Source organism: Babylonia areolata, chromosome 31 (assembly GCF_041734735.1).
Source record: "Babylonia areolata isolate BAREFJ2019XMU chromosome 31, ASM4173473v1, whole genome shotgun sequence".
NCBI classification, from domain to species: Eukaryota; Metazoa; Mollusca; class Gastropoda; order Neogastropoda; family Buccinidae; genus Babylonia; species Babylonia areolata.
In genome coordinates this window covers 18527440-18536495 of record NC_134906.1, presented here as the reverse complement: position 1 = coordinate 18536495, position 9056 = coordinate 18527440, and the positions used below count along the sequence as shown (strand labels likewise).

At 40.4% G+C, this 9056-nt stretch overlaps 1 long non-coding RNA gene across 1 annotated transcript; it reads right to left on the bottom strand.

Moving 5' to 3' along the window:
* Positions 1-348: 348 nt before the first annotated feature.
* Positions 349-2588, bottom strand: LOC143276290 (uncharacterized). The gene is made up of 3 exons (XR_013053540.1): positions 2471-2588; positions 1986-2365; positions 349-884 (listed from the first exon to the last, which is right to left on the bottom strand). It is a non-coding gene; the product is annotated as an uncharacterized LOC143276290 (long non-coding RNA).
* Positions 2589-9056: the final 6468 nt, after the last annotated feature.

Genomic DNA, 9056 nt, shown 5'->3' with positions numbered 1-9056 from the left:
CTTTTTTTTCTTTTTTTTAATGACTGAAAGCTGGTGTGAAGGGAAAGTGATATGATATGATGATGATATGGATACTTATACGTCGATCATCTAAGGTCAGAGACCAAACTCTAAATTCATTGAAAGTTAATAAATCAAAGTTGTATCATTCTGACATGAATTATTATAGGCTACGCTCTTATATCATATCCTTGAATAAGTCATCATAGGCATTTTCAAGCCAATCAATGTGGTCAAATGAGAAAAAAATGTCACACATGTTCCCAGGGTGTAATATTGTTGAGCGACAAATAAAATCATAATTAATATCCTTTTTTGGCAAACGATTTTTGTTTTGTTCTTCAAAAGTATTTTAGGCATTCCGAAAAGTCGCTTTGCGCTTTGTTGCAAATCATTGAAAATGAACTTTCATTGGATGAAGATTGACCGACAATACATCAGACACATTGTTTTTTTATTACTGTATGTATATCAGTGTACTGCAAAGTGCGATCCAGCAATTCAGACTGGCCAGTCCGTAAAAGAAAATACAGTACAATATTCATGTTTTTGCCATTGTCTTGCGAAGGAAGTGAGGATCTTCAGTCTAATAATTATCATCATCTTAGATGAACAGACTATGAATAAATAAACGAAGTGAGGATCTAATTTACAATGATTTCTCAGTGGAATTAGCGTGTAACAGGACTTTGCTTTTCCAATCTTTTCTTCGACACAATAATTAACACAGAGCCAATCAAACTACAGAAAACCATACATATAAAGAAAAAAAAAGGTCGACATCCGTGAAGTGTGGGTGAAGAGCCAGCCACTCTCAGTCCTTCCCTGAAACATGGAACAGAGTGTATAGTGTGGGTGAAGAGCCATCCACTCTCAGTCCTTCCCTGAAACATGGAACAGAGTGTATCATCAGGTCATCATCTGGAGGGAAGGTGGGGGAATGGAAATGGGAACATGGTTATCTGCCAGTTCACAAAGTCCGTGAGGGTCTGGGTTCGAATCTCGCTCAGTCTCGCCCTTTTGTCCCAAGTTAGACTGGAAAATCAAACTGAGCGTCTTGTCAATGGGATGAGACAATAAACAGAGGTCCCGTGTGCAGCACGCACTTGGCGCACTGAAAAAGAAACCATGGTAACACGAAGTCTTGTCTTTTGGCAAAATTCTGTAAGACAGGTCCACTCTGATAGGTACACACACACACACACACACACACACACACATATATATATATCACACACACACACACACACACACACACACACACACACACACATATATATATATATATATATATATATATATATATATATATATATATATATATCTGTGTGTGTGTGTGTGTGTGTGCATGCACTCAATGCCTGATTGAGCGCGTTGTGTTATGCTGGTGGTGGTCAGGCATCCGCCAAGCAGATGTGGTGTTGCGTATATGGATTTGTCCGAACGCAGTATCGCATCCTTGAGAAACCGAAACTGAAACTATCATCATCGCCAAATCAAAACAACTACAATGACAACGACGATGATGATAACGACGACGACAAAAGCAACAACATCATTGTCGCCATCAAAAACGCAATCATGGACATCATCATTAGCATCATTGACATCAATAGCAAACCAGCCACAGCACTATAGATATTGATAAATAGCAAACCTGTGACCCTTAACGAAAACATCTAAAAAAAATAACCCAAAAACCAATGGTTACGTAATCTATGAAGAACATTTCTGCTGCCACTGCTTCTTCTACTGGAATTAGAGTCACCACTACCACCATCATGTCGTTTATTTTTTTTCTTTAGCTATTCCTTCCTTCCTTCATTCATTCTTTCTTTCTCTTCGATCATCTTTTTCTATAAGATTATTTCTCTTAGCATCCTCGATCTCCACTACAACATCCCCCCGTCACCAATGATTTTTTTTATCTCTTAAAAACAACGACAAACAAACGAACAAACAAACAAAAGCACCCTCAAACTAACCGATAGTGGTGGACATCCTGCATTTTATTTGCCTTTTCCACCAAATCCACCCTTTCCACCAGTGAAATAGCCGTCCTTTCCACCTTTGAAATAGCCGCCCTGTCCGCCTTTGAAATAGCCGTCCTTTCCGCCTTTGAAATAGCCGTCCTTTCCACCAATGGAATAGTCGTCCTTTCCACCTTTGAAATAGCCGTCCTTTCCGCCTTTGAAATAGCCGTCTTTTCCACCTTTGAAATAGCCGTCCTTTCCACCTTTGAAATAGCCGTCTTTTCCACCTTTGAAATAGCCGTCCTTTCCGCCTTTGAAATAGCCGTCCTTTCCGCCTTTGATATAGGCGTCCTTTCCACCAATGAAATAGCCGTCCTTCCCGTCCTTTCCACCTTTGAAGTAGCCGTCCTTTCCACCAATGAAATAGCCGTCCTTTCCGTCCTTTCCACCAATGAAATAGCCGTCCTTTCCACCTTTGAAATAGCCGTCCTTTCCACCTTTGAAGTAGCCGTCCTTTCCGCCGACGAAATAGCCGTCTTTTCCACCGACGAAATAGCCGTCCTTTCCGCCTTTGAAAAAGCCGTCCTTTCCGCCGACGAAATAGCCGTCCTTTCCACCTTTGAAATAGCCGTTCTTTCCGCCTTTGAAATAGCCGTCCTTTCCGTCCTTTCCACCTTTGAAATAGCCGTCCTCTCCACCAATGAAATAGCCGTCCTTTCCGCCTTTGAAATAGCCGTCCTTTCCGTCCTGTCCGCCTTTGAAATAGCCGTCCTTTCCACCAATGAAATAGCCGTCCTTTCCACCACCAATGAAATAGCCGTCCTTTCCACCAATGAAATAGTCGTCCTTTCCACCACCAATGAAATAGCCGTCCTTTCCACCAATGAAATAGCCGTCTTTTCCGTTCTTTCCACCTTTGAAATAGTCGTCCTTTCCGCCTTTGAAGTAGCCGTCCTTTCCACCAATGAAATAGCCGTCCTTTCCGTCCTTTCCACCAATGAAATAGCCGTCTTTTCCGTTCTTTCCACCTTTGAAATAGTCGTCCTTTCCGCCTTTGAAATAGCCGTCCTTTCCACCGATGAAATAGCCGTCCTTTCCGCCTGTGAAATAGCCGTCCTTTCCACCGATGAAATAGCCGTCCTTTCCATTCTTTCCACCTTTGAAATAGCCGTCCTTTCCACCTTTGAAATAGCCGTCCTTTCCACCAAAGGGGCGCTTGTAGAAGTAACCTGGTCCTTTTCCAGGTTTTCCAAGCTTTCCAGGCTTTCCAAGCTTTCCAGCCAAGGACATGGTCAGCAGCAGGCACAGCGCCAGTGCGAGGGGGACCACTCTCATCATGCCGTCTGTGAAAAAGACACGAAACAAAAAGTCATTTATTTCACCAGGGAAATGAGATAAGCAGTTAACAAGTTAACTGGGACCAAAGGAAAAGTACAAACGTATTGAAAGAAGAAAAAGACAAACATATAATACCATAAACAACATTTTGAAACAAGAAAAACAACATCAAACCCAACACTTAATCGAGGAGGGAAAAAAATCAAAAGACCCGTTAGGGATCACACATACATACTCGCAAACACATACATATTTTATATACATATTACTAAGAAGCATTGACATAAATGAAACATGGTACACAACTCACACACTGAGATACAACGATATGATTAGAATGATCGTACACCACCTGAGATGATAAAACAAACAAACCGTTATTGACTTGAACATTAATAAACTTGTCAGCGACTTGAACATAGATAGACCTGTCAGCTAATCTACTGAGTTACTTGCACAATTAATTCAAGTTCTTGAAAAAAAAAAGAAAGATTAGGCCAGTTCAATTAAAGGAGCTGATACTGCTTTTATTTTTTTTATTTTTTTTTATTTTTTATCTTTGGCAAGGAGTTCCAAAGTGTTCCTCCTGAGTACGCGAGGCAAGTTTTTTAAGCAAATAACCTGGAAACTGGAAGAACACCACAGAGCGACCCAGATAAAGACTGGCAAGTTAACAAAAGAGGGAAGAAAAAACAAATACAAAAAAAACAAACAAAAACAGAAGCGATTCAAGAAATCAGAGGGCAGAAACAAAAGTGAGAAAGAATAAAGAAAGAAAAGAAGAAATTTGCGAACCATTTTTAAAAGTAAAAGAAATAAAAAGGGGGTGGCGGGTGTGTGTGTCGGGGGGGAGGTGGGGGGGGGAGGGAGTGGGGCGAGTAGGGGGGGGGGTTAAATTGCTCATGAAGATCGAAAAAATGGTAGAAAAGAAAGAAAAAAAACATAAAGAACAGAAAGACAGGAAGAAAAAGACAGAATAGAGGAAACAAAGAAAACGAAACGTAATGAAGATCACATAGCGGGAAAAAAGATAGAATTATTGCCATGAAAAAAAATCTAAAATGAAGGACAAAATCAAAAGAAATGCAAACGACAAGCAAAGATGGGAAATGGGTAATAAATGACACAAAATCAAACAAACAGCTGATTGGCCAAAAAATAAATAAATAAATAAATAAATAAATAAATAAAAAAAATTTAAAAAAAGAGAGGAAAAGAAATGAAACACACACACACACACACACACTCTCTCTCTCTCTCTCTCTCTCTCTCTCTCTCGCTTCTGAGATGTGGGGTCTTAACAGACTTGATAATATTGAGAAGGTTCATTCCTTTGCATGTAAACGTTTTTTGAACATAACACTTAGAGTCCCAAACAAGTTTGCATACGGCGAATTAGGACGTTATCCACTGTATATAAATAGTGCAACAAGGTGTATCAAGGTTAAGGTTGCTGAATATGAATGTGCACCGATTACCCAGACAGACATATTTGATGTTGTTTAACTTAGACGAAAGGGGAAAAAAAATGCTGGATGTCTTTAGTAAAAAATACTTTATTTAGACTTGGGTTTGGATATGTCTGGTTGCAACAAGGCGTTGGTTGTGAGCAAACATTTTTGTCATTATTTAAGCAAAGAATAAAAGATGTATTTATGCAGGAGTGGGACGAGTCAGTAATGTCTAAAGATATATATCATAACTACAGACTGTTTAAAACTGGTTTTCAGTGTGAGCAATATTTTGACTATGTGGATAAAAAGTGTTTTAGGGACTGTTTGGTAAAATTACGGCTTGGTTTGCTCCCAATAAATGGATCATTTTTTAGAAGAACATTCAAATGTAATTCAAATTACGCATGTAAACGTTGTAATGTGATCGAAGATGAAAACCATTTTATAAACAATTGTGTCCTTTACAATAACCTGCGGCAAAAACATCTGAACTCTGAAGGTCAATCGTATGTTCACTTGATGAAGAATGGTTCTGTTTACAGTATTCGTAAACTCTGCATTTATATATTTAATGCCCTGAAGATACGACAGGAATTCTGTGACAACAATGATGAAAGTTAGAATTAATTTACTATGCACGAGAAGCACTTTTGTTCTACAGGTTAAGTTAGTACGTATTTCACATTTTGTTGTGGCTGAGTGATCACCAGATTGTGTACTTTTGATCTCTTTCTAGGGGCCGGAGGCCTGGAGATTAAAGTTTTGTTCTTGTTCTTGTTCTCTCTCTTTATTTTGGTGTTTGTATCAGAATAAAGATTTGCACCTTTGTGCATTGTATGCCTGTTTTTCAGTGCAAATAATTATATGCAGGATCACAGACACACAGACACAGACACAGACACACACACACACACTCACTCAAACACACACACACACACACACACACACACACACACACACACACACACACAACATGCTATCTTCCTCTCTCTATATCTTTATTTTGGTGTTTGTATCAGCATGAACATTTACACCTTTGTCCATTGTGTGCCTGTTTTTCAGTGCAAAGATATACAGACTTCACAAAAATTTGAGGACCACTCCACACAGTAACCTGAACAGGTTTCTTCTTAATGGCGTTGTGAAATGATGCTGCGTCTTCAGCAAACACCGTGAGTGCAGCCAGTGTAGTGTGCACCGCTCATGTCCACAGATTCTTTCTTGCAATTGTTTTCAACAGTGAAAACCCATAGCTATGGTCCTTAACCACTGAACAAGTGTAACTGTGGCTGAGACACCGATTTTTCAAACGCGTTTTCAATGTGTTCACAGCGCACATGGGCCCGTAACAGCCGTTTGTGTGTTTCAATAACAGGTCATTGGTAGACCAATGGAAGCCTGCTTAATATAAATCATCTCTCGATTTTTCAACATTTCAAAAAAAAAAAAAAAAAAAAAAAAAAAAAAAGAAAAGAAAAGAAAGAAAGAAAGACCATAATAAACAAAAAGACACACAGACAAACTACAACAAGACACACCACAAAACCTGCTTTGTGAAGTCTACAGTTAACATCTCTGTGTAAATGGTTTCCCTATCCTTCTCTCTGCTGTAATATTCTAAAGGGTTCTCGTGGCCTGACCAGCCTGTTAAGTGGATGTACACCTATGGGTCAAGCATCTGCCCCTTCTATTTCGTTTTTATTCCTTCAAAATGAATTCCACTTACTGTTTTCTGGAGAAAAACAAAAACGAATAATGTCCAAACTTTGATCCTTCGTTTCTTCTATTCCTCATTCTTTTCATGGATATTCTGTCTGTTGATAGGCTGCTTTTTGTTTGTTTGTTTGGTTTTGTATTAGTAATGAAATGTTACCTGTTAATGTGTATATTCAGGGATTAAACGAATGGGCCCATTTCTAGTTTTTGACATCACTCTTTTTTGTTCGTATGATATGCATAAAAGATGAATGCATGTAATGTTTCGATCCCCCAGGGGGGCACAGTTTGCCAGCAAATTGTTGAAGAATAGATTTTTTTTTTGCAAGATATGTGTGTTCTTATGGAATACACCTTGCTGTTTTTTTTGTGTTTGGTGCCTTGATTTGTAAAGCGATATGTGAAAGACCAGCCTTTTTACCACTGTACGTTTCGTAATATATGTGTAATTCAATGTATGATCTCTCTCTTATATTCATGTATTCTGTTAAAACAAAAACAAGAAAGAAAAAAAAGGGGTGGGGGGGGGGGGGGTGTGAATCAAAATCTTATCTCGGTCAGACAACAGCCCTGAACGACTCACCAACACATGCATCAGTGGCAGCCAAGGGGTTAAAACAGCCCATTCGTGCTTCAAGCAAGTTGAGACATCGTCACCCATTTTATCATGTCCTGATAGTTGCGAAATACAGGCCCCAATGGAAAAAAAAACCCAAAAATAAAACCAAAAACCAAAAACCAACCAGCTGATTCACAAAGAAGATAAGTAAATAGTCGAAACAAACAAAGAAACAAAGGAACATATCATACCGATGAAGTCAGATCTCTGAGACAAAGCTTCGTAGAACAGCAAGCAACAAGGCAGGACTGCCTTGTGTCTTGTGCACATGTTGAGGCGTTATTTATACCTCTGTGCCGTGCCCATTTTCTGTATAAGCACCTTCCTTTTGTTCTTTTTTTTAATTTTCTCATTCATCGGTGACAAATACATTAAAAATCCTGTGGTGTTTTGTTGCCTTCATGTGCGTGCTTGCGTGCGTGCGTGCGTGCGTGTGTGTGTGTGTGTGTGTGTGTGTGTGTGTGTGTGTGTGTGTGTGTGTGTGTGTGTTCTCTTTTATTGTTTCTATTGTGCCGTTTTATCTTTCACATTTGGGTGGACATTAGAAATCCAGTTCGAAAGCACAGGAACGAACGCTCGAGGGTATTCAAGCACACACACACACACACACACAGATATATATATATATATATGTGTGTGTGTGTGTGTGTGTGTGTGTGTGTGTGTGTGTGTGTGTAATCCAGGCAGGATGCATATGCGATAGACATCAGATCGACCAGTCACCAGATTTATTATCGTGCTGTTTACTTGTACTTGTTTACCTTCATTATACTTTGTTCTTCGTAATATAATTTGATCGACCAGCAGTAGATACAATCTTTGTGTGGTTATGCTTGCAATACACACCACATCAACGATACTAGTACTCCTTAGCGTGGCACTGCATTGGTTAGGACAGAGCTGAGAAGACCACACAATCTGACTTTTTTGCATGCATTTTGATTCCCAAGCATGAGATGCAAAGATGAATCATTGACTGGTACTATAACGTTTATGACAAAATCTTACAGTTGGACCAACAGCAAAGTTAGAGCTGTATGGTAAATTGTTCTCGGCCACGTTCGCCGCATGGAAGATGGTTGCATCCCAAAAGACATCCTTTATGGAGAGCTCGCCATGGGGCAGAGAAGCATCGGCCGCCCACAGTTGAGATACAAAGACGTTTGCTAACGTAGCATGAAGGCGCCTGAGATCAACACTAAGTCCTGGGAGGACCTTGCAGATAACCACAACAGATGGAGAAGCACTCTCAAGAATCAGCTACGGATTGGTGAGGACAAACTGTCAGCTGCTGCAGCAGAAAAGCGAGTTCTCAGAAAAGGGACGGCAGCCAACAGACCAGCATCGGCTTACACATGTGATCGCTGCGACAGAGACTGTCTCTCTTGCATCGGTCTCTACAGTCACAGGCGACGCTGCTTGGTCCAAGCAGACAGCCCAATTAGACATTAGGGCGAATATACTCTATCCATGGTCAGCCTTGACCGAAGGAGGCCAACTATGGTCAATTGTTTCTCTACTGGAATGGGAATTCATTTGAGTCTTTTGAGACGGGCTATGACTCATGTAACAAGGAGGCAAGATTGCACTGGCTCTTAGCGCTGCAGCCCTGAAGGCGAGTTGGCCTGTTGGGACCATCCCAACACCGACTGTCCTTAAAGCCCTCTTGGTCCACAGAATGGGGATGTGTCAATGCTTATTTATGATGAATGTTTGAGGTGAGTGACGGCTGAGTTGAAAACTGGAGTTGTACACATCTTTTAACCTCCCGTTCATCCTGTTTGGACACACACACACACACGGACAACACAAGGCACACACACACACACACACACACACACACACACACACACACACACACGCACACACACACACACACACAAACACACACACACACATACACAGACACACACACACACAGACACGAACACACACACACACACACACACACACACA